We start from the raw sequence: 2,244 nt of genomic DNA on the forward strand, positions 1-2,244 counted from the left end.
CAAAACAACATGAAAACTAGGAACCAATATAACACAAAACAATTTAAAAACCATATGAACAATATACAAAGGGATAACATATGTTAGAATTCAAAATAGCTTATATGTATAAAAAAACGGATAATATATAAGTGATTATTAAAATATATATCGAAATGAATAATATGTAACATAATTTCAAATGAAACAAATTGACTTAACAAATGATATACATACCTATATGAAAATAACGTATATACAAAGATACCAAAGTAATTAAAATAAATAAAATATGTAATATAAAACAGGATCCTCAAATGAATAATTTTAAAGAAAATATATATATAATAAATTTAGAAAAAAATATTTACATAAAATATTATGAAAACAATAACGTATATAGAATAGAGCTAAGTTTATCAAAAATTATATGTGTATAATAATAATATATAAAAGTATTTTAACTACATATTATACAAGAATTTAAAATGATACTACATAAAATAGAATTTTAAAATAACACTTTACAAGTTGCACAAATAAAAAAACAAGGTAAAATTATTAAAGTAGCACAAAATGTATATTTAAATAATATTTTTTTAAAAAAAGTTGAATGCTAAACAAATTAAAGAAGTAATGAATTATACATGTTGAAATGGAAATAAACTCAATTGAAATAAAATTAAACTAAATGGGACAATTAATAAATAAAATGAGCCGTTAAAACCAAAATCAGGACCCAAATGTAGCGCGTGTAAATTTACAAGGACCGAAAAGGAAAATAAACCATGCCCCAAAACAATTCCTTTCAGCACGGACTGAAATGAATGGACGCGTAAATTTATGGGACAATTTAAAAAAACAGAAAATATAAACAAGCTTCAATTACAAGCCAGAGCAAAGGGGAGGGACCAAACGCGAAAATTAACCACTTAAAGAAATTATGCGCATAGACCAAGTCAAAAAGCTGTCTGTTCCTTCCCCCGATGCTATTTCCTTTTATTACTTAAAACCTGCTTTAAAAAACATTTTAACCCTTTTTTTTTAAAAAAAAACCTAAAACATTTCCATCATTTTCCTTCCTCAGCCGAAAGGGCAAAAACCCAGGCCCTCTTCTGCCACCTCGCTCACTGCTGTAGACGGCCATCGGAAGGCCGAAATTTTCCCACTTTTGCTAGCGAATCAAAAGGTACGACTCCTCTCCCTTCTACGATATATTATTTTGTATTTCGTGGACTCAAATAAAAATAAAAATAAAAATAACAAAATAAAATAATGATGAACCACCTTGAAGTATTCTTTTAACTGCTCTTGGATTCTTTGTGTATTTTATATTCTAAAAAAAAAATCCCCTAACAAATGAAAATTCGTAGCCTTTTATAGCCAACTTTACAATGGTTTCTTTGCTTCTACTAGTTGCAGGTATGGTGAACGTGGGGCGTGGGTCGTGCTACACGCGAGTTGGCCGGACGTGCGAGGTGGAGAGCGTGGTGGTTGCATTTGTGCGGCGCATGGAGACATAGGGTTTCCCAAAAACCCCAAAACTTTGGGCCTATCAGGCCTTTATTTTTTTGGACCCAAGTCTTTATTTTTATGAATTGGGCCTTCTGTAGTTTAGGTTTGGACTGTTGTCTTTTGTCGATTGTATGTATATGGGCCCGAGCTAAAATTAGGTCTTACAATCTACATTAACAGATTAATAATTAAAATTAAATTAGAAACTATATATAAAAATTAAAATCCACACAATCTACTATTATAATATTTATATTTTGAAATATTGTTTATTAAATTCAGTCTAATATCAATTACTGTATTTTTAAAATTAAATGTATATATTATGTTTTAATTTCTTAACCATTTTATTAACAAAATGTTACAAAATCTATTAAAAATTTTAAGAAATAATTAAATATAATTTAATTAAAACATATTATATTATATTATATTGATTTTTATAATATTATAAAAATAATATTATAAAATCTTATAAAAAATTAAAATATATAAAAGTTAGTAAAAAAGTTATAAAAACTTATAAAAATTCAAAAAAAAATCTAATTGAAAAATGTAGAAAATATATATTATTATTTAAGTTTCTGATTGAGTTGATATTAACCTCAACCAGATCATCAACTTGGCTAGAAAAATTACGGAAATGTCCTTAATTAAAGTAAAGTATATTATTTGAGGGTAATTTAGTATTTTTAATTTAAAAAAAACAATAGAAATATGCATATGGTAGGACTTGAACTCAAACCAATT

General features: G+C 26.4%; 1 long non-coding RNA gene across 1 annotated transcript; it reads left to right on the top strand.

Moving 5' to 3' along the window:
* The first annotated feature begins 598 nt into the window (after positions 1 to 598).
* On the top strand, positions 599 to 1,721 carry LOC121224076 (uncharacterized). The gene is made up of 2 exons (XR_005921522.1): positions 599 to 1,168; positions 1,396 to 1,721. It is a non-coding gene; the product is annotated as an uncharacterized lncRNA (long non-coding RNA).
* Positions 1,722 to 2,244: the final 523 nt, after the last annotated feature.

The sequence above is a fragment of the Gossypium hirsutum genome, chromosome A03, assembly GCF_007990345.1.
Source record: "Gossypium hirsutum isolate 1008001.06 chromosome A03, Gossypium_hirsutum_v2.1, whole genome shotgun sequence".
Taxonomy (NCBI): domain Eukaryota; kingdom Viridiplantae; phylum Streptophyta; class Magnoliopsida; order Malvales; family Malvaceae; genus Gossypium; species Gossypium hirsutum.